Source organism: Vombatus ursinus, unplaced genomic scaffold (assembly GCF_900497805.2).
Source record: "Vombatus ursinus unplaced genomic scaffold, bare-nosed wombat genome assembly UNPS02014798.1, whole genome shotgun sequence".
Taxonomy (NCBI): Eukaryota; Metazoa; Chordata; class Mammalia; order Diprotodontia; family Vombatidae; genus Vombatus; species Vombatus ursinus.
The window spans coordinates 41,951,075-41,975,466 of record NW_020954576.1 but is presented as its reverse complement, the minus strand read 5'-3'; the positions used below and the strand labels follow the sequence as shown (position 1 = coordinate 41,975,466).

General features: G+C 39.9%; 1 protein-coding gene across 1 annotated transcript in view; it reads right to left on the bottom strand.

The window, feature by feature from the left end:
- The window catches only part of KCNH1 (potassium voltage-gated channel subfamily H member 1), a 499,689-nt gene that overhangs the window by 135,235 nt on the left and 340,062 nt on the right, over positions 1-24,392 (bottom strand). The gene's annotated exons all lie outside the window — the stretch shown is intronic.

Sequence of the window (24,392 nt, the reverse complement as noted above, 5' to 3'; positions counted from 1 at the left end):
AGAGAGAGAGAGAGAGAGAGAGAGAGAGAGAGAGAGAGAGAGAGAGAAAGAACTACTTTCAGTTTTAAACAGTTCAAGTGGTACTGATGAGTCTGCCAGAGGCTCCACTTTTCTAATATTCTCCCCTTACCTCCTTCCCAGTTCTTCTCCACCCAACTTTGACACTGATTTATACTTATATAACAATACATAGTAATAGCTAATATTTATATGGTGCTTTATGGTTTGTGGAGTGCTTTATGTGTGTTAGATCATTTGCTCCTCACAACATCTCTGTGAGGTAGGTGCTACTATTTTCTCCATTTTACAGATGAAGAAACTGAGGCTAGGGTTAAGTAACTAGACCAATAATACAAGGCTAGATTTGAACTCAAGTCTTCCTAGACATTAAATCCAGCACTCTATCGCCTGTGCCATGTGAGTTACATAGTGTTATCCTCCCATTCAGTCTTGACCACATCCTTGTGATATAGGCAGGACTAGTGCTATTATTTCTATTTTATAAATGTAAAAACTGAGGATCAGAGAACTTACAAGATTCTTCCCAGGCCATTTAGCTAGCATGTAGCAGAGCCAGAATTGAAACCTAGAGCTTGACGCCAAATCCGGGGTGCTTTTCATTGGAACATATTGCCTTTCTTTCCCAGAATTACTCCCAAATTCTTCCTCTCTATCCTATCAGGTCAAGGTGTATATATTTTGCCTATAGCAGATACTCTTTAATTTCCTCTGAAAATACACAGACACACAAATACAGACACACAAACAGACACACACAGACACACAGACATGCCCCTCTGAAGTAATGGAAAGAGATGAAATACATGTATCACATTCTATTGGTTACATAATAGATGTAGATATTCTGGCAAAGAGCAAATCCCTATTCTGATCATGGATTTTTGTTTTCCATAGTCAAAGTTCCCCATTGAAAAATGTAAGCTTGGTCTCGGAGGTGGAGCCAAGATGGCAGAGGGAAAGCAATGACTTGCTAGAGCTCTCCCCCAAACCCCTCCAAATACCTACCAAAAATGGCTCTAAACAAATTCTAAAGCAGCAGAACCCATGAAAAAACAGAGTAAAACAAGTTTCCAGCCCAAGACAACCTGGATGGCTGATCAGAAAGGTATATCACGCCAGGCTAGAAGAGGAGCACAGTTCTGCGTGGGCGCAGCAACCCTGGAGCAGGCCTCAGAGGACTGAATCGTGGGCAGCTTTGGCGGTTTCCAGACTTCTCAACCCACGAATGCCAAAGACAACTTAGAAGGTCAGTGGGAAAAGTCTGTGACTGCAGTGAGAGAAGAAGCTAGATCTCAGTCACCCTGAGGGCAGCGGCTGGCTTCTGAGCTTCCCCCCACAGACTGAGGGGGAATCGAGTGGCTGATCAGAGGGGGATTACAAGGATCTCTTTGCCAGGGCTGAGGTAGGAATCTCTTGCTTTACCGGTGCTTGGATCTGCGTCACAGTTCTGAGAGGTGGTCCTGGGGCGAGGAGGAGAGCTGGCACGGTGGAGCTTGTTGTGATGGTGGAGAGAAAACACCTCCGCCCTTATCATAGCACCTTGGAAGAACTGACACTTTTCAGGTCTCTAGAAGTATCTCTGAAAACAGCTGTACAAACCCCCGAAGCTTGGGACAATGCATTCTCTACATTGGAAACAGACTCTTACCTTAACAAAGAGTTTAAAACTCAGGTAATTGGTTGGGATCATGAGCAAGCAGCACAAAAAGAGTCAGACTCTATTATCTTACTTTGGTGACAAAGAAGATCAAAACATACAGCCAGAAGAAGAAAACAAAGTCAAAGCTCCTACATCCAAAACTTCCAAGAAAAATATGAATCAGTCCCAGGCCTTGGAAGAGCTCAAAAGAGATTTTGAGAAGCAACTAAGAGAAGTAGAGGAAAAATTGGGAAGAGAAATGAGAGTGACACAAAAAAATCATGAAAAGGAAGTTAACAGCTTGCTAAAGGAGACCCAAAAAAACACTGAAGAAAATAACACCTTAAAAAATAGCCAACCCAAATGGCAAAAGATGTCCAAAAAGCCAATGAAGAAGAGAATGCCCTAAAGAGCAAAATTGGCCAAATGGAAAAGGAAGTCCAAAAGATTACTGAAGAAAATATTTCCTTAAAAATTAGAATAGAGCAATTGGAAGCTAGTGACTTTATGAGAAATCAAGACACTGTAAAACAAATCCAAAAGAATGAAAAATTAGAAAACAATGTGAAATATCTCATTGGAAAAACAACTGACCTGGAAAATAGATCCAGGAGAGAGAATTTAAAAATTATTGGACTATCTGAAAGCCATGATCAGAAAAAGAGCCTAGACATCATCTTTCAAGAAATGATCAAGGAAAATTGCCCTGATATTTTAGAACCAGAGGGCAAAATAGAAATTGAAAGAATCCACCAATCTCCTTCCGAAAGAGATCTCCAAAGGAAAACTCCTAGGAATATTGTAGCCAAATTCCAGAGTTACCAGGTCAAGGAGAAAATATTACAAGCAGCCAGAAAGAAACAATTCAAGCATTGTGGAAACACAATCAGGATAACACAAGATTTAGCTGCTTCTATATTAAGGGACCACAGGGAATGAATATAATATTCCAGAGGGCAAAGGAGATAGGATTACAACCAAGAATCACCTACCCAGAAAAACTGAGTATAATTCTTCAGGGGAAAAAAATGGTCATTCAGTGAAATAGAGGATTTTCAAGCATTCTTGATGGAAAGACCAGAGCTGAATAGAAAATTTGACTTTCCAATACAAGACTCAAGTGGAACATGAAGAGGTAAACAGGAAAGAGAAATCATAAGATACTTATTAAGGTTGAACTGTTTACATTCCTGCATGGAAAGATGATATTTGTAACTCATGAGACCTTTGTCAGTATTAGGGTAGTTGGAGGGAAAAAATTATATGTATGTATAGATAGATAGATAGATAGATAGATAGATAGATGGATGGATAGATGGATAGATAGATAGAGGGCACAGGGTGAGTTGAAGATGAAGGGGACATATCTGGAGAATAAAATTAAGGGGTGAGAGAGGATTATACTAGGAAAAGGAGAAAGGGAAAGGTAGAACGGGATAAATTATCTCACAAAAAACAGAAAAGAAAAGGCTCTTACAGTGGAGGGGAACCAGGGGAAGGTGAGAGGAAATGAATGAATCTTATTCTCATAGGATTTGACTTAAGGAGGGTATAACATACACACTCAATTGGGTATGGAAATCTGTCTTACCCTACAGGAAAGTAGGAGGGGAAGGGAACAAGAGAGTAGGGGGATGATAGAGAGGAGGGCAGATTGGGAAAGGGAGTAATCAGAAGTAAATACTTCTGAGGAGGGACAGGGTCAAAAGAAAGAATAGAATAAATGGGGGGGGCAGGATAGGATTAAGGGAAATAGAGTTAGTTTTTCACAGCATGTCTACTATGGAAATGTTTTGCAAAACTGAGCAAGTATAACCTATATTGAGTTGCATGCCTTTTCAGTGAGGGTGGGTGGGGAGAGAGGAAGGGAGAAAATTTGGAACCCAAAGTTTAAAAAAACACATGTTAAAAAAAATGTTTTCACATGCAACTGGGAAATAAGAAATATAGGAAATGGGGTACAGAAATCTATCCTGCCCTACAGGAAAATAGAAGGGGAAGGGGGGGAGAGATAGCAGGGAAAGCAGACTAGGGGAAGGGGTATTCAGAATGCATGCCATCTTGAGGGGGGAGGGGCAAGATGGGGTGAAAATTTGGAACTCAAAATCTTGTGGAAGTAAATGTTGAAAACTAAAAATAAAAAAAAAGAAAAGAAAAATATAAGCTCTACTACCTCCCTCAATTTCCCCCTTCTCCCACCTCCACATCCAATCAGTTACCAAGAGCCCTGAGATATCTCTGCAATTGGTGCTTTTTTTTCCACTCATACAACCACTACCCCAATTCAGGTCCGCCTCATCCATCACTGAGATTATTGTCATAACCTTCCAATTTGTTTCCTTGTTTCCAGGCTGTTTCCTCTCAAGTTAAAGTTCCATACAACTTCTCAAAAAACTTCCTAAAATACAGTTCTAATCATGCCTGGGCATGTAGGGTTAGGGACTAGATGAGTAATTTCATCTCCATGAGGAACTCCCAGGGGAAAAAAGGACACTCCTTCTATCAATGGAAGTCAGCACCTTCTATGTCTGGGTACAAAATTAAGCCTTAATAAATTCTAATTGAATTGAAAAACAACTATGTCTACTGGAAGTGAAAGTTGATTTTCCCTTCTCCGTGCTTCCTGTACTCTGCAGCAGTCTCTTGAATTGATTTCCCCTTCCCCATCATATCACACTTCTTGGCTCCCACAACTATAGGAATTTATTATATTACTTGAACTCTCTGCCTTAATATTTATTTCCTTCTTTTTGCATCCAGACAATCACACTGCTAATACAGTTGGGCTGCAATATCATCATTCACCAGAAGGTGTTACTCTTTAACATGTTGGTCATGCCCTCCATCTGGAAAATCTCTCACATGCAAGACTCATTTCTGCAGGATGGACCTATGTCCTACTTCATTAATTTTGGTCATTCAAAGCTCCACATATTAATTCGAGGCAAGAGATACCCACCTAATTAACTTTCTAGGGTTCTCTGTCCTGTATCAGGCTTATTTTCAAGTTCAATTTAAAGGTTTTGCAAGAAGTGAATTAGGGAGCACACCAGATAGCTGTCTTCAGAAAGGTCCCTGAGGATTGATATATAATCATCTATATGCTGCCTGTAGTGAGGGACACTTTAAAAATTAAACCTGTCACTGGAAATAAGCTGAAGTCCATTCCTGAAGGCTGCTAACTATAACACAGATGCCAGAGGGGCAGCCAGGCAGCTGGCTGTTAAAGGATTGAGAAGAGGCTGGTCTGAGGAGGGCCTACGCTCCTATGGGAGAGTGGAGGAGCAAGCTCTCAGTATTGCCCCAGAGGAACCTCCAAGACCCAGCCTCCTTCTACTTTTCCCTGAGGCCTCCTATTTCTTCCAGAAGGAGCAAACTGCTGAAGGCTACAATGGATAGAGAAGCTGGGGCAGCTCCTACCCTGGAGCCTTCATACCTGTTATCTGAAAGCAAAACCCACAAAGAGTAAACCAGACAAGTGCCCAAGGAATGGGGAAATTGATCTGTGTTTTACCGGCAGCACCTCTGCTTTCAGGTTTCTGTTGGTCAGAAATCCAAGTCACTGTCAAGAGCTTCAGTCATATATAGTTCAATGGCCTCCTCACTGGTTAATCAGACCAACTCCATGAACCACTGTGAAGGCACAGAGTACATATACATCGCAGTGATGGAGATTAAGAGTTCTTGTTCTCTGTTGAGGTTTCATTTCCTCTGGAAAGCCTTTCCTCATCCCTTCACTTGTCAGGGTTATCTCATGACAATTTTCCTTGTACTATACTTAATTCGGTCCATATTTATGTTCATCCAATAGAATGTAAACTCTTTGGGGGCATAGATCATTTTGTTTTTATCTCTATATCCATAGTGCCTAGCGCAATACCTTGGACAGAGAAACATTAAAAAACATTTGTTGAATTGAGTTGTTGCAGTAATTGAATTGTTGTTCTAGGGGAGGAAGGAGGGATGTAAACTTTCACATTCACCCTAATCTGTGTGCTCCCATAGTTTCTTCTACCAACAAAAAAAAAATAGCAACTGAAAAAGATATTTGACCTGCCCAGAATCACATTTTATAAGAAGGCTCTTTATCAACCTTACCTAACTCTGCTCCTGAATTCTAATACTGGTCATGCAGTGAAGACAGTGCTACACCTAGCATCAACAAGTCCTGAGGACAAATTCAGCCTCATTAGCTGTGTAATCCTGGGCAAGTATCTTAATATCAGTTTGCTTCAGTTTGCTCAAGTGTAAAATAGGGGTCATAATAGTATCTACCTCCAAGGATTGTTGTGAAGATCAAATAAGATAATTAGCACAGTGTCTGGAACATAGAAGGTGCTTAATAAATGCTTATTCCCTTCCCTTTCCATCCTTTACTCTCCATTTTCACATTCAATTTGTACAGTATTTTTTCATACATTTCTTTGTAAATATTATCATTTTGTGTGATAGAAATAATAATAACTTGGACTTATATAGCATTTTATTCCATGCTTATATATCCATTACCTCAAGCAAGGAAGGAACCAAGCATTTATTAAGTACCTACTATATGCCAGGTATCTTGCTAAGTGCTTAACAAATATTATCTCTTTTGATCCTCATAACAACTATTTGAGCTAAGTGCTATTATTTTCTCCATATTACAGTTGAGGAAACTGAGGCAGACATGTTAAGTGACTTGTGGAGGATCACACAGCTAGTAAGTTGTGAGACCAGATTCGAACTCAGTCTTCCTGACTCCAGGCCTGGTGCTCTATCCTTTAGGTCACCTAGCTGCCCCCAGATGGCAGATATAATCTATATAATAAAATGTATAATGTAAAGCATGTAATATATAATATGATAATATAGGAGAGCATAACAATAATAAAATGATATGATATACTATATAACATAATGTAATCTATATAATAATATATAATACAGAACATATATGATATATAGCATAGGACATAATAATGTCATAGAGCATAATATAATAATGAAATTATATTATATAATCTATATAATATAATACTATAAGCTAAAACCCTTGAAACATCCCCATGAGGCAGGAAGACAAGTCTTGTTGACTCCATTTTCATATATGACTGAGTTTCACACAGGTTAAATGATTTGCCCAGCATCACACAAAGACAGAGGCAGGACAGGACCCTGGGTCTACTGACTCTTAGTGATCATTTTACTCTGCTAAGGGCAATGACCACGATGCCCATTTTCTCTCACCAGTGGGTATTCAATAAATGCTATCAATTGACTGAGGCAGCTAAACACACAAACATCCAAAAGCCTGGAATGTCTCTTTCTGGGTGTTAATTTCAAGCATTTTGTGGATACTCAGACCAAGTGATCTCTGCCTCTAAAAGGGCTTAGAGTTTGTGGCACACGCACAGAACACAGACAGAAAAAGAGAAAAACTGCAGTCCAATCCTCAACAAAGACACAAATAGACAAGAGGAAGCATTTATAGGACAAGGGACAAAAAAAAAAAACAAGAACAATGAAGGACTGACATGAATATGTTTTAAAAATTGCCTGGGTCTTGAAAATTTCTTTGCTGACCGAGGCCCCAGGGAGGTCACTGAGATTCAGCAAAGAGGCAACTCAGCATTCCTTTCATACTCAGGGACCCAAAATAGAATGATGGAAGATGACGGGAGGAGGTAGTGTCCCCTGGCTAAAACAAGGAGAGCCAGGAGACCCAAATCAGTCACTGACTGTGTAAGCTGGGCTAAGTTTCTTATCATCTCTAAATCTCAGTTTCCCCAGCTACAAGTGAGGATGATCTTAATAAACCTTACTATTGACCTTAATAAAAAGTTTGGAAGGGCTGGGGAAGGAGACCTCGTTGCTCTCATTCAGGCTCTGGGGCTTTTTAGAGTGTATTGCCTCCAAGGAAATTTAAGGTATGCATAAAAGAACAGGCTTTAGAACTAGGAGAGAGACTTCAAGGCCCACCATCTAATCCAACCACTTTATTTTGCAGATGGAGAAACTGAGGCAGAGTCGCTGGTCCAGAATTTGAACCCAAGTCCTCTTATTCCAAATCCAGTGCTTTTCCCCCCTATATTGCATTGCTTTTACTCTCAATTTAACTAGAAAGGCCTCTACTGTGCTCTGACCATGGCTGTGTGCGTGGTCATTTGCTAACTGCCTGCCTGGCCCTTTCTTGCTGCAAATCATCAGTCAACCCAGGCCTTCTGATGAAAAACTGAAGGTCATACTTCTTTCTCTCTGTGATAGAAAGAAATTGCAGTTCTGAATATTCACGACAAAGGCCATTACAAAGCTTGTATACTAATGCCACAGTACTATATCTGAGCGACGAGCCAAACAGAGGTTTCCTATGAGGCTCGATTCTTCTTATACTGACCCATCAATGGACTGTATGCCCCATTCCCCTCCCTCATCTGAGAATTCATAGATAATAACAATAGCTGACATATATAATACTTCTCAGTTCTTAAGATCAAATGAGGATCAGAAGTAAAGTGCTTTGTAAAACTTAAAGTACTATATAAATGCATTATTTGTTGTTCACAGTTGTGTCCAACTCTTCATGACCCCATTTTGGGTTTTCTTGGCAAAGATGCTGAAGTGGTTTGCCATTTCCTTCTCCAGCTCATTTTACAGGTGAGAAAACTGAGGCCAACAGGGTTAAGTGACTTGTCCAGGGTGACACAGCTAGTAAGTGTCTGAGGCCAGATTTGAACTCAGCTTTTCCCGCTTCCAGACTCAGCACTCCATCTACTATGCCACCTAGCTGCTCTATAAATGCACTATATCAAGTTCATTATTTTTTATGTCTACAATTAAACTGTGAAGTAAGTAATGCAAGTGTTGTTATTCCCACTTTACATATGAGAAAACTGAGGCATAGAGAAAAAAATAACTTGTCTAAGGTCACACAGAGCTAGGATGGGGCACAGCTCACATTTGAATCCAGGTCTTCTGACTCCAGATTTAGTATTTTACTCACTGTGCATCTCTTCCCTCCTAATCAAAGGACCTTGTACACAATAAATGCTTAATAAATGTCTGTTGAACTGAGTTGAATTGAATTTTTACTATACCATTGTTACTCTTTCAGAACATTGATTGGAAGATCACAAACCATGAAGATACCAGTTTCCTCTCTGAGAAGCTGACATCCTTTGACGATTGCTAAGAGTTTACTGCTTACTGGAATTTAAGGGAATGAAACCGAAGTGTATGAAATTTTTCATAACTGTCTTTCTGGGAAAATGCCTGCAGGACACACTTTCAACTTTAATCTACATTATTAACACTTTCTGGACAATCAATAAAACGAGACCTGATTTCTGGGGTGTGAAGAATCACACTGAAAATTTAACAATCAGCTCTCTCTCAAGTTCAAGCTAATTCCAACACACCTCTGAGAACAGCAGTATATCCCCAATGCCTCCTGAGCAATTCCCTGGCCAACAACACCTCTTAATTGGTCAAAGAATCATAGAGGACATTAAAGTCCATCTAGATCAGAGCCCTTTAACCTGGGCTCTGATCTAGATTTTGATAACTATATTTCAATATAATTGGCTTCCTTTGTAATCTTACATAGATTGTTTTATTTATTTAAAAACATAATTCTGAGGAGGGATCCAAAGACTTCACCAGACTAACAGAGGAGTCCCTGACACAGAGAAAAGGTTAAGAATCCCTATCCTAGACCAACCTGAACCTAACCAAGAATCTTGTCTACAAAACCCCTAAACAAATAGTGATCTAGCCTTTGCTTAAAGACTTCTAATGAGGGTGGAGCTATTATTTCTCAATGTGATCTATTCCACTTCTGGATAGCTCTACTTAATAGGAAGTATTTTCTTCCATCAAGTCAAAATCTTCAATCTATCATGTTCCTCTTCCTCTCTCTCTCTCTCTCTCTCTCTCTCTCTCTCTCCACCATCACCCAGCTCCTCTTCTCTAGGATCAGTGATTCTCAAACATGTTGATCTCAGATCCCCTTACACTCTTGAAAATGATTGAGGACCACCCAAGGGCTTTTTAAAACATAGGTTATATCTATAGATACTTATCATATTCAAAATTAAAATGTCTTAGTATTGTTTGAATTTTGACTTCACAGACCTTCTAAAAGTCTTAGGCTACACAAACCATACCTTGAAATCAGTATGTAAGATAAAGAATCCTATTTCCTTTAGTTGATCTTCATAGGGCACTATTGCATGGCCTTACATGTTTGCTCTGAATGTTCTCCATCTTATCAATGTCTTACCTAAAATGTGACACTCAGAATTAATAACAATATTTGAGATGTCATCTGACTAGGACAGAGTACAGTAGAACTATCATCTCCCCTATTATCAGCACCATGCCTCTTTTAATAAAGCCTAGAGATCATTAGCTTTTTTGGTTTCTATACCTCACACTATTGATTTAGGTTGAACTTGCAATCCACTAAAACTGCCACAACTTTTCTTTAGAAAAATTGATGTTGAGCTGTATCTTTTCCATTTTATATTTGCATAGATGATTTTTTGAACCCTACTGAAAGACTTTACATTTATCCCTAATAAACTCAATTTTATTAGTTTGGCCTGTGGTGACAGATGAGAAACGTCTTTTCTAAATCCTTACTGTCATCTAATTAACAGTTAAGCTCTGTCCAATGCCCAGGGTTGCTTTAGAGATTAAATAATTCAGTAAGGACATTTCTAGTTTTATTCCTATGTCCAATCACTGAAAAAGGCAGAAAAAGAACTGCATAAATAGAGAAGATGACATCAATTTGTGATGTATATAAAAACTGTTTCTTTTGTTTTTCCATGCCACTGGATAATATTTGAGGAGAGACTCATCAATGTTAGGAGGCCCTGATAGAGAACTACTCCTTTAATGAATGTATTTAGAGGATCTGTTTAAATTCAGAGAAATGACTAAGCATGTATAGCATTAGAGTCCCTCAGCTCATTTATATGTGAGTTTTTAGTTTGAGATGTTAAAACTAACAAAGTGATCAATCAAATAAGTGTTTGGTGGCAATTGGAAGACTAAAGAAGGTCTGTTGGCTTCATAATTAATCAAAGAGTAGATTTTGTGAGTTTGACCTCATAAAGGAAAAAAAAATACTCACTGATCACCAGCAGGCTCTGATTTGAGACATTAAGAGCAATGGAAAAACTAGTTCTGGAGAAGTAGAGTTAAGAAACCAGCGGGAGGGAGCAGCTAGGTGGCATAGTGGATAGAGCTTCAGCCCTGGAGTCAGAAGGACCTGAGTTCAAATCTAGCCTCAGACACATAACACTTAACTAGTTGTGTGTCTCTGGCCAAGTCACTTAATCCCAATTGCCTCACCAAAGGGAGGAAAAACAATAGGAGAGTTGGCTGATGGGAAAGCTTTATCTGCTGTGCTGGGAGTCTCCTGAATGGATGGAGAAAGTCTGGAAGCTCTTTGGAAGATGGCTGAACCCTGCTGCAGTGGGAGCTATTGCCCACCCACACCATCTATAATTTGAGGGAGGTGAAACTTCTCAAAGGTGACTGGTTGCTTTTTGTTACCTTCTTATGTTTGTAGTGAGAAACATATGGGAAAAGATAGCTGCTTTGCTGTAAGAAGAGACTTAGATTTGACTGGACAATGCAGAATACTATTGAGTAAAGAGCTGGCAAGACTATTTCCTAGAGAGCCATGCTGAGGAGTTTTGCAGTTCTTTTTGGCTTAAGTGAACTGTTTGTCACTACAATAGCATACCACTTTTTTAACACACTGTAAAGAATAATTGTGAGGCAGGTGTGATGGCTCATGTCTATTAACTCTGCTGCTGAGACTCTAGCTACTGAGACTTAGATTGTCCCAGTCAATTATCCTTTCTGTATGTGCTAATATTCAAACACTTCCTATTAACTAGTTCTTTCCTGCTGCCTTCAAACATGCCGAAGTTTCCCTGATGCTTAAAAAAGCTTAATTGATGCTACTATCACCTCAAATTATCGCCCTGTATTTCTCTTCCCTTTCTTAGTGAAACTTCTAGAAAAATCTTTTTATTCCTGGTATTTAAACTTCCTCTCATTCTGATTGGTAAGTCTTTACCTCATCTTACCTAGTTCTGGACCCACCACTTCCTGGCCATCTCCAAGTCACGTCACCTACACAATGGTCTCTTCCTCGTTTTCCCCCAATCAGAACTTGGACTCCTGCCCCTTGGAAACTGGGCTCTGATTGATGAGTCTGTTAAGTGCTCACTGATTGATTAATTGAAGAAGAAAAAAAATAAAAGATTTGCATTTGATCCAGGCATTTCTAGAGTGGTCAGAAGGAAATTCATTGTGATTTTCCTCCCAGGAAAGTGGAGATAATATAAGAATTGATCCACCCTATTTGACTAATGATAAAAACCCCTTAATGAGAAGTAGCAGAAAAGTCAAGTCAAAATATACACAAACCAGAAATCTAAAAGCCAAATTGACTGAATTAGAAAGCTTGGCAGCAGAGAAAGAACTTGACAGAATAGGCATCTCAGAAACCGATTGAAAAAAGGATAATCCATGGCCTTCAATGCTACTAGGCAACCAACTAAGGAGGAAAGAGGGGGATGAGAAGATAAGGAAGTAGAGAAAAGACAGCTTTTGTACATGAGGGTAACTATGTCTAATAATGGTGTGAAATTCTTTCTAGATAAGCAAATCTCTGGAGGTGGAAATTTCACACTTGTAAGAAAAATTCAGTAAAAAGTCTATGATAGTCCCTGTGTCACAGTGAACAAAAAAACTAGTCTTGTAGTCAGGAAGGCTTTGGTTCAAATCCTGCTGCTCATACATACTGGCTGTGACATAGCTCCAGATCCTGCCTGTGACACATGACCTGGGCAAATCACTTAACCTCTCAGTGCCTCAGGCTTCTCTCTAAAGATCTGCAAAGAAATCACCTCTCAGTAATGATGGCCAGAATTCCCACCACAGAAGTTCCACACTAAGACTTTTCCACTGTAATTAAGTCACAAGTTGAGACCAAAGACAGACACACAGACACACACACACACAGACACACACACACACACACACACACATTAGAGGAATAAAGGTATGATATATTCCTATACTATAATACTATAGGCTTACTGAACAATATTCAGAGAGGTTAGATGACAACTTTTCAGGGATGTTGTGAAGGGATTGCTGCCCTGAGGAAGAGTGAGGAAGACTGAATGAACTCCAAGATCCCTACCTTTCCAGCTCTCAAGGTCAATAGCTATATGATCATGAGACTGAGATCATGAGACTAAGCATATTGAACAAATTGAGCTAGATAACACTAATGGGAATTTCAGTTTTCCATATGCTACCAGAAACCTTCAGAAGATAAGAATTTGGGGTGAGATACATGACCCTTTCTTGGATATGAGTCATTTTAAGCCCACAAGGAATGGAAATAGATTTTGCTTGATTCTCTGTAATGGGCATAAACTGGTACAGGAAATAGCTAAGGGGAAACAACTGTGTAAAAATGATTTCTCCAATATTAATTTTGATATTTTAGTGGAAAACATAAATAAAAACAAAACTATTTCAGGGTTAGAGTGACCCAAGTTTAGAGGAAGAAACTACATATATCTATATATAGATATATAGATATATAGATATATATAGATATATAGATATATATCTATATATACACACACACATACACACATACATACATACATACATACATGCATTGAAAAAGATTAAATTAATAATACTAAAAGTATATATCCTACAGGAAGTCTAGAAATTATTTATACACACCTTCTTGAAGGTCCTGGGAAAATGTCTGCTCCAAATAACATACAGTAGGTGTTTGATCAAAACTTGGAGAGGTGACAAAATAATATTAACAAAAAATGCACTATGAAAAAATGAAGGATATTTGGAAAAATAAATGAATGCTCAAGCAGGACTAAGGTTGCCTATACTATATTGCAGCTGAGGTAGAAATGTGAAATGACAGGACAGAAAATGACTTGACGAGCAATTATAATGGAGATGGAAGACAAAGATATAAGGTTCTTTAAATAAATCAAAGGCAGAGAAGGAGCTGACCAATCAGTGGGTCCACTGGGTGATTACAGTGTAAAAGGTGCTCCCTGAGATGACAAAAAGATTGCAGAGAAGACTCGGGAATTATTTGCCTTGTCCTTTCTTACAAACATTATCTTCCCTGCTGGTTTGTAAGTTCTGTGAGGATAGAGACTCCAGTCTCATTTACCTTTGTATGTATAGTAAATCTAACACAATGCCCAGTGCTTAACAAGCTTTACTCAGTATCTAGCCCGGATGATAAATTTATCTTTCCCAGTACACTGTAATACTAGGGGACACCATGACTCTCTGTTCTTCCCTCTTCACTCAGTTGTGCATGAGGAATCATTTGAGTTGAGAGACAGCAAAGGAGAGAATGAGTTGATCAACCTAAATGTACAGATCTATGGGAGAGTGTTCAAATAAGCAAGAGGGGCATCTCCCAAGCACAGGGGGAGAAAAAACCATGGGTACCCTGTGCCAGATCTCTACCTGTCAACACTGTAAATGATTCAGTCTGTGTAAGATTCAGCGCAGCTAGGTGGCACAGTGGATAGAGTGCTGGACCGGGAGTCAGAATGACTCAACTTCCTGAGTTCAAATCTAGTCTCAGACACTTACTAGCTGTGTGACCCTGGGCAAGTCATTTAACATTGGTTGCTTCAGTTTCCTCATTTGTAAATGAGCTGAAGAAGGAAACGGCAAACTATGCTAGTGTCTTTGCCAAGAAAACCCCAGATGGGGTCATGAAGAGTTGGACATAACTGAAAACAACTGAACAACAAAAACAAAAACAGAGATTGTGGATTTTCATTTTCTCTGATCTCTAATGAAGCCTACATGTTACCCTTAAACACTAAATAAATCTGTTCATGTTTCCAGTCTTATGAGCATGTATATCTGTAATTCAATTGGACAAGCATTTACAGTGCTAATCGGGTACACCTTGGAGATAAAATAAAGCAGGGAGTGTCCTCAAAGAGCTTTGATTCTATGTGAATAGGATGGGAATATGTATATAGACAAGTCAATAGGAGTCAATAAATTACAAAGAAATTTCAAGAGGAGATGAATGTGAAAAACTGTGGTGGATCAGGACCAGAAATATGCTTTGAATGAAGGGAAGAAGGCTGAGATCAGGCAGGACAGCATTCTAGACACGGGGCACATTCCATGCAAAGGTACAGAAGTGGGAGATCAAATGTTGTTTACAAAAAACAACAAGCAAGTTAGTTTGGTTGTACTTTGGGTGGGGTAAGGGAGAGAAGGGAATGAGCATTTATATAGTGCCCATTATGTTCCCGGCACTGTGCTAAGTGCTTTACAAATATTTTTTATAAATGATTGTATTATAAAATACTGTAAAAGATTAACATGAAATCAGTCTGGAAAGATAGTTTAGAGGCAGATTGTAAAAGGGTATAAATGGAAAATAGAAGAGTTGGTGACTTTGCCCCAGAGGATGCCAGACAACAAGCCAGAGAAGTGAGGAGTCCTTCAAAGTGGGTGTCAACAGGGCATCTCTGATACAAGGGTTACAAAAATGTGTGGAGCTGAATTGCGGGAGAGGATCTCACACTAGAACTGCCTTCTAAAGTACAAAGGTCAAAGGTTTCTACCTAAATATAGCTTGAGTCAATCATGCTCAGCATATTACAGTGAAAACCAACTCCACACTAACCTAACAAAGACACAGACATTTCCAGCTCCTCTCTCAGAAAGTCAAGTACAAATTAAATATCATTTGGGAAATGATCCCACTGGATAATCACCTGACCTCTACTTACTTGGCAAGGACTCTGGCTTGAATGCTTTCTCTCCAATCCCATGGAGCAAAAGCTAAGTCAGAGCCCATAATAAAATTGTCTGAAAGCTTATACCCTGGTCTACTGCCCTGTGCGTCTTGATTGCAGAGAAATGATGACCAAGATTGGGATAAGATAGAAAGTCAGGTCACAAAATGAAACCCAAGTTGACAGAATGCCATCAATAATGAGTAATAACAGGGACCTTGCTAAATGATAGGAATGCACCTGGCCCAACCTTGTTTGAATTGCTTTTCTTCTAGTGTGGATGAATAAACTGAGCCATCAGTTTTCACCCATTCACCCTTCAGAACGGTGGCCCTACATGGGCAAGGGTTCATGGTGCAGTAGGAAGAGGATTGGTTTAGAAGCTAGGAGTCTTGAATTCTATTCAATCAACAAGTATTTTTTAAAGATCCTACTAAGGGCTAGGCATTATGCTAAGCGCTGGGGATACAAAGATAACAGGAAAATGGTCCCTGCCTTCAAGGGGATTATATTCTAGTATGTTCTGCCACTCAGCAGCTTTGTGATATTGGGCAAATCCCTTCACCTGTTTGGGACTTACCTCTAACATGAGGTAGTTGGATAAGATCACCTCTAAAGTCCCTTCTAGATTTTACATCCTGGGGTTCTGTGAGAACCTGAGTTGGTCAGGATTGGGGGGTCCAGTCCATGACTGTCATAATGTGACAGAACTTTTAGCCTTTTGGTTCATTACACCACAATGAAATCCAATGAATTAACTGCCAGGTCAAACAACTGGACCTAGGAGCACAGTTTTCTCAAAAGAAGTATATTGGACTAATAGAGTTTGGATCTGATGGGGTATGGGACCAAGCCGAGACCTTTGCCCCTTACCCCCAAAAACTTTGGGTCCCATTTGGCTAAGGATTCTCCTTGAATTCTCCCACTTGATCAAGGAAGTTTCTGGCCCTCCCCTGAGGCCCTAATCCCATCAACTAGGCTTTCATTGTGGCTATGCCCAGTCTCCCAATTCTCTGTTACCCTTAACCCAGCCTAGCCCTTCATTGTCTTACCTCCCTATGGCCCCTGGCCACTTCCCACTCTTAATCCTAGTTAGGCTCCATTCTCCCTTGGCCACGTGGTTCAGGTCCCTGGCATTCTATTACCTCACAGTCTCCAGCAGGCTATTTGGCCACTCCTAGATCCTTCCTATAGTCTTTCTGTATACAAGGTCCATCTTGTCTTTGTTAAGGTGCTCAGATTCTTACAGTCTAGTCAATAGATCACAGTGCTCAGATTCCTTAAGAGTCTGGCTAATATGGAAGATGATTAATAAATCTTGTCTCTGACTGAAAGAAGGCTTGGGTCGAATTCTTTTGGGCAGAACCTGCATGTCATGATTTTGGGGTCCCAGCACCCCTAAACTGCTAGACCTCATCAGAGCTAATAATAATTAGAATTTATAGAGTGCTTGTAAGATTTATACAGAGCTTTAATATATTATCTCATTCTATCATCACAATAACCCTGTGAGGTAGGTGCTATTATGATCTCCATTCTATAGATGAGACAACTGAAGCAGGCAGAGGTTAAGTGATTTGCTCAGGGTCAGACAGCTAGTAACTGTGTGAGTCTAGATCAGGGGTGGGAACCTGCAGCCTTGAGATCACATATGGCCTTCTAGTTCCTTGGTGTGGCCTTTTGACTGAGTTTACAGAACAAAGTTTAGGTTCAATCAAAGGGCTGAACTTGAGGACCTAGAGGGCCACATTACCCCACCCCTGGTCTAGATTGTAACTTAGGACTTTCTACCTTCAGTTACAATACTCCATTACTGTGCCACCATGCTGCCTAGCTAGGGCCATATTGTCTGAGTTGTTATGGTAAGGCATATTAACAGTCACTGGCATCTATATAGCACCCTCAAGATTGAAAAGAACTTTATGTACATCATAAATAATTTGAACCTTTCAACAACCCTGTAAGTCATCGATAAGTATTATTTTTTTCCACTTAACAGATGAGAAAACTGAGCCTCAAAGAGGTTAAGTAACTTGCCCACAGTCGTGTGGCTAATAAGTTTCAGAGGTGGGGTCTAAAATTGGTTTTCCTGACTCCAAGTTTCATATTCTATCTCCAGTAGATGAGACTATTCTCTGGATAAAGTCAAGATAAATGACCGTTCTCCTCCCCCTAACTCCTCTTCACACCTCCAAAGCTGCTACTCTCTCTACTTTATCACTGGAGGAAATTAGATCAGGGATTAGTCTGGCAGATCCCACTCTTCACAAAGTCACCCTGATTAACAGGCCAGAGTGCTGTGACCCTTGTAGTGCTTACACATGGATTGCTGAATGATTCATCCTGGATACCGTCCGGGTCAGCTTCTTCCTCTGTCTCATTTTTAGGCACCTGACTGGCCTTTGGAATTCCCAGAAGAGAGAGAGAATAATTTTAGGCCAAACCATGGCCCAACCCTCTACCTGCTTTCTCCAATACAGACAAAGAAGGACATCAGAATCCTGAGAATTTTAAGGGGGAAAAACATCAGGAAACACTTTAAAGCCTTCTTATAAAACACCTCACTTACCATCAATTATGAACTTGGATTGTCCATAGATACAGATGTTAAAACAAGGTTTTAGGTTTTCCTGAGAAGTAGGATAGTTTTCCCCATGACATTCCACTTCAAGTCCTGGTTGTCCAATAAAAGGCTAGTTTCCTGTATCTTAGTAGGAGACATAGCATGTTCCTTCTGAAATTACAAAACCTGTATGGAATAATCCTGGCTTTGTAGTCAGAGAACCTGGGCGCAAAACTCACTTTTGATGTTTACTACTTGCTGGGAAAACTCACTTAACTTCCTTTATCTATAAAAAGAAGGGATTAGATCAGCCAGGTAATTCTGTGAGGTTCTTTCCAGATCATGAGGCAACTAGGGGGTATAGTAGATAGAGCTGGACATGAAGGCAGGAAGGCCTAAATTCAAATCCTGTATACTTACTAGTTATACGAACCTGAAAAAGTTACTTAAGCTCTCTATGCCTCAGTTTCCTCAACTATTATGTGTGTGTATATATATATATATATATAATATATAACATATATATATATAATATATAACATATATATTATATATATGTATGTATATAATGGTTATATAAATACTATAAAAAAGTATTTAACATACCTCCCAGGATTGTTGTTAGGATAAAATGAAAAAATATTTATGAAGTGCTTTGCAAATCTTTAAGCAATATAGAAATGCTAGTTATTATTATTAATGACAATAGCAATATTAATCTCACTATGACAAGGAAACTTTATGTAGTATTAGTATGTATAATATTTGTTCCCTGACACCAGAATTATCACAGAAGTCTAGGGTACAGATATCTGAGCATGCTAGGGGAATCAATGTAAACACACACATACACACACACATACACACACACACACACACACACACACACACACACAATTCCTTTGCCGGTATAATTCTTTGTGAATCAGGAGGAATTTGATAGTGACTTAGCCCTCTCCTTCCTGAACATGTGCTCAAGTATTCCTAGTGTATTGCTAAAAGGTTGATAGCCTTTGGTGTTGGTATTTCAATTCTACTGCCACCGTTACTATAGATGGCATGAAAGAGAGGAGACTGTGGAGACCATTTCAAAACAGAAGCTCATTTTTTTTTAAATTGGAGAAGGATGATATTTCTGAGGGCTTTTATTTATAACCAAGCCTTTAATTTCCCCAAAGCTTCCCACTTCTACATGAATTTGTTCTGGATTGGGAGGAAGCTTAGGGTTGGAATATTGACCTATTCTATGTATGGATAATGCTTTTTCAAAGCTTTGGTATGATCTTTACCAAAGTAAAATTCCCTTTGATTGAAGTATGCTGAAAATGTACATATCCAAGATGACTCACTGTGTCAACCTCACTTTTAGGAAATAAGTAATCACTAAATCATATGGTATCTTCCTTGAAAGAAGCCTTGGTATTTAGCCCACTTACCTTCTAAAACTCCCCTGACCCAAATTAATTTTAAAAAAGCAAAAAAGAAAAAGTGCAAGGCATCCAAATACACAACAGATATTGGCTAAAAGTAGGAGGGCTGAGAATCACCCTACCAATTAGCTAAGTGACAATTATCGAATTAGCTGACTGTTATTAATGGCCCAGTCTTTTGACTGCAATCCATTCCCTAATTATGGTACATCTCCTTCACCGTCCAAATGATTTTAGTGGGGGAAAAATTCCAAACTCTCATCACTGAGGCAGAAGGAACCAATCTTCCAGAACCTAAAAAGCTGAGCAACATCGAGAATGAAACTAAAGGGGAGATAATTATAAAGACAATTATAAAGACAAATAAAAAAAAAAAAGTTCACTTTGTGAGACACTGATGGGGCTATTGGTAAGGTAAATGAGGGCAACAGTAGGATGGCCCCAACAGGAGATAAGTAGAGGTAAATAACAGGATATTAATGTTGCCTACCAGCAAAAGGGTCTAGCCATTAACCAACTGAAAAATGTGTGTAAGTATAGTGTTCTGTACACGATTGATACTTGACTTTCAATTGATACTTTAATTTTCGTAAATTATATTAAGTGAACTGGAGTTACTACGAATTAAAAGAACCACCCACTACCTCTAGGCTAACCCCTAGAACCATTTTGGGAAGATGCAGTCAAGCTCTAGAGACTCAACCTATCAATGCAGAGTGAGTCCCGAGTCTATGTGCTATATGTATATGTATATATAGTCTCTATGTGCTAGGTATGTAATGCCCTGATGTCAACAGGAAATGTAAACTTCCTGAGAAGTGTTTCCTTTATATTTTTGTCTCCCCAGGGCCTAGCATAGTGTTTTGCTCTTAATAAATCTTTGTTGGATCATTTCTCAAGCAGAGAAAAAGACCAACGGAAAGAGCATACATAGAATGGAATGACCAGGGACTGACAGCCCATGGTTCCATCTGTCTTGGATTATCCAAGGCTCTAATTCCCCTTTATTAGCTATTTTATACTGTGGGATGAGTGGGGTAGAGTAGAGAAGGAGGGCCTTATGCTCTTTCTCAAACATAGTCTCTTGACTCTCTGGCAACCTTATCTAAGTTATCAAATTGCCTCAGTCTCTCCCTCCTTCAAATGAATTTGGACAAGGGTCTTGTCACAGCCAAAGCAAAAATATGATGATGACCTTGACCTCTCCAATGTTCCAGAGCTGAGGGTCAGGATGCTAGTGCTTTTCCCAGGAATATTAGGGCATCCCAGGTTCCCTCTGTGTGCAATGACCTACATATGGTTACAAGGGAACCTGTTGCTAATGACCATTCATAATTATCTACACTGAATCAGAGCTGGAGCATAGCTGGGCAGGTTCCCATGCAGCAATGGGTGGAGAGACAAATCACTGCCATGAGACTGTCCCCTTCCTGGCATTCACATTCTGAAGACTGTCTGCCTCTCCAGGGAAGCGTGGCCTTAAAGACCGGCCTTCTCTTCATTTGTTAAGCTTCTTGACATGATAGAATGAAATGCACCATTTGCAAAGAAAAATAAAAGCCTCCGGTTCAGAGCACATGTGGCGCACAATGCCAATGAACAAACACACCGGCTTCTTTGTAAAACACATTTACCAAAGTAGAGCAGAAAGCATGGTGTTCTCAGGCTTCTTTGCAAAGAATGCACTTAATTTGTCCAAGATACAAACAGCTATAAGAATACACTTCACTTTGCCAGGAGAAAAATAGCTATAAGAGTAATTCATGCATGTAATGTTCTCATCTTCCATGCCCTGTATAACTATGAATTAATTCTCAGAGGGTCACGATGAGAAACTACAGCGGCAAGGCTGAAAATGGCAAGTTCTTATCTCCTAAAAAGAAGGCACATGTGACAGGTAAATGTAAAGCAGGGGCACCTATCTTTGGAGAAGAAGGCCCTGGGTTCAAACCCTACTTCTGACATTTCTTACCTATGAAACATTGCGCAACTTCTCTGGAGCTCAGTTTCCAAATTTACAAAATGAGGACATCTAAGGTCCCTTCTGGGCAGCTGAGTGATACCATAGTGCAGAGAGCACCAGACCTAGGGTTGGGAAGACTAATCTTCCTGAGTTCAATTCCAGGCTTAGACGCTCACTAGCTGTGTGACCCTGGGCAAGTCGCTTAACCCTGTTGGCCTCAGTTTCCTCATCTGTAAAATGAACTGGAAATGACAAACCACTCCAATATCCTTGCCAAAAAAATCTCAAACGGAGTCATGAAGAGTCAGACACAACTGAAATGACTGAACAACAACATGATTTTTGATAAATGATCTCACTTGTACTTCACTTGATCTATTTGCAAGTCAACTATCTCATGCTAAGTAAAATGTTCTGAAATTGCTACTCGAAAATAGGTGAATTCGATCTGCAGGCCATCCGCAATGACTATGCCTCCCCTGGACAACTGAACTGTTTTGTTGGGTATTTTTTTTTTCCCACCTGTGTTCTCAGCAACATTGAATACTGATTGCAATCAAGGATTGCTTTCACATATACTGCCCCACCCCATCCCAGCCCCACGTCCCCAAAGCAGCCAAGCCACTTGGCTAAAGATCCCTATGCAGAAGCCCACTAGCAAATGTCCTGTGTTCCCAGGCATGAGGAAACTATGCTAAAGAGTAAAGACCAAGTCATCCCCATAACACATGCAAGGGCTGTGCTGTAACTCAGTAATCCCCTTGGTGATTCTCAGGAAATAAATAATTCAAATCTGGAATCACAGTAACTGAGAGACTGCCATGAAGGCAAAATCACTGCAAACCTTGGCCAAAGAGATTCTTTGATTTTTAAGCAGGTAAACTAGGCATAAAGCCTGGTGTCGAGAACGTGGGTCTTTTAAGAGTTAATTAACAGTAAGCCTCTAAAGCCAGGCATGCTGGCACAGGCCTGTAATCCCTGCTACCAGGGAGGTTGAAGCAGGGGTTCTGAGCTGGGCTAAAGCTAAGGGCTAATGCTGATCTGGCATCCTCACTAGGTCTGGCATCCATATTGTGAGTCTGGAAGCAGGAAGCCACCAAACTGCCTAAGGTAAGGAAGGGTGAACCAGCCAAGGATGGAAATTGAGCAGGGCAAAGATTCCAAGCCAATCAGCTGGGAGATTGGCCTATGAGTAGTTCCAGTTTGGGTGAGACAGAGAGACCCAGTCTCAATACACACACACACACACACACACACACACACTCACACACAGTCACTAAGAAGTAATACATATTTATTTCAGGTCCATAAAACAAGGCCAGAAGCTGATGGTAGGCAAAATATTTTCCCCTTCTGGTCCTTAGTTGTTTTTTTTTTTTTTCTTTCCTAAGGAAAGGAAGGGAAGAAAGGAAAAATTATAGGATTGGAAGGAAACAAGCATTTATTAAGCACCTATTATATGCCAGGACCGTGCTAGGTACTTTACAAATGTCTCATTTGATCTTTACAACAACCCTGTGAGACAAGTGCTATTATTATTCCCATTTTACAGTTGAGGAAACTGAGGCAGACAGAGGTTAGGTCAGAGGTGGGGAAGCTGTGGCCTTGAGGCTACATGTGGCCCTCTAGGTCCTCAAGTGTGGCCCTTTGACTGAATCCAAACTTCTCAGAACAAATCCCCTTAACAAAAGGATTTTTTCTGTAAAACTTGGACTCAATCAAAAGGTGTCACCCAAGGACCCAGAAGGCCACATGTGGCCTTGAGACCTCAGGTTCCCCACCCCTGAGCTAGGTGACTTGTCCAGGGTCTAAGTCTGGCTCTGAACTCACGTCTTCCTGACTCCAGGCTCAGTGCTCTACCCACTGTACCACTTGACCCTTTCCTCTGCCACATTTTATGATCCTGTGTCTACCACTGAAATTGAGAACCTAGAAAATTAGGAACTCTGAAAACAGGAGTTGGGATTGGGGGTTGTGGCTGTGCTACATACAGTCTGGCTCTGATTTTTAATTCAGTTGTTTTCTCCTATCATGGCTGAAGATAACTCAGAGAGTGGACTAAAATGTCTTCTATTTCCTCATATGTAAAACGAAGCAATTAGTGGACATAATTTCTAAGGTCCCCTCCAGCTCTGACATTTTAAGTGAACCTTCTAAAAGAATGGTAGAGTCTGAAGGGATCTTATGACCATCTAGTTCAGTGCGTTCATTTTACAGATAGAGGAACTGAGGCCCCAACAGGTCAAGCTGCCCACGCTCACACAAACAGTCAATGGCCAAGATGAGAATGGGACTAGGAATAAGGAGATGCTGGTTGATGGCAAACAGCACTAGACTCTAGTCTCTGGTTGCCAAACAAAAAGAAATGATTGATGATGATGTGAAATTGGGCATCCTACAAACCAAACCAATCTTACTGCCTGATTTTGGCTTCTCATAACCATCACTCAAAATGATGCCCTGTCTTCTTCCTCTGCCTCTGTACTGCACCAGGGCTAGCTATCCTGTGACTGATTTAATAAAGAGAAACAGGATGAAATACATGGGAACCAATGAAGATGAAAATCAAAAGGAAACAAGACAAATAGTTTAATACTCGCTGAGATCAATGGAGCAATTCAGATGATTTGAGATTTAGAGAAAGTACTTCAGATGAAAAATTATCCAGCCCATACATTGTTAATCATTTTCCAAACCAGTTGAGTTGGCAGTTACAGAAAAAAAAATCCTCTGAGATATCAAACTTCATAACTTCCATATTTCCTAGACCTGATTAAATCATTTTCTCATCTCTTTTCACTGCATTACCAACCTGTTAACAACAATCAAGCCCCACCACAAGCCACAATCACCATGGAGATAACTGTTTATCTTTGTAAGTCGCATATCCTGATAATCAAAGACTGACAACCCCTATGCTTTGTACATCCTCAAAATGACT